Source organism: Microtus pennsylvanicus, chromosome 21 (assembly GCF_037038515.1).
Source record: "Microtus pennsylvanicus isolate mMicPen1 chromosome 21, mMicPen1.hap1, whole genome shotgun sequence".
Classification (NCBI taxonomy): domain Eukaryota; kingdom Metazoa; phylum Chordata; class Mammalia; order Rodentia; family Cricetidae; genus Microtus; species Microtus pennsylvanicus.
In genome coordinates, this window is record NC_134599.1 from 23,108,930 (window position 1) to 23,109,180 (window position 251).

Sequence of the window (251 nt, forward strand, 5' to 3'; positions counted from 1 at the left end):
AGGAAGATGTTTTTAGGCACAAAATCAGTAGAGCTGGACTCAGTGTCCCCTTTACAAGATTTTAAATATTCTGAGCAGATCTTGGGTATGAAACTTCAAGATGTGAACTCTGTGAAACATCACGTTACAAGTATAAAATCTCCAGAGCTGGTAACACAGATAAAATCCCAAGGCATAAAAGCAATGGACTTTAATTCAGGATCACAGCCACAAAATAAAAAGCCAAGTCCTCCGTGTGTGAATTCTTCCGT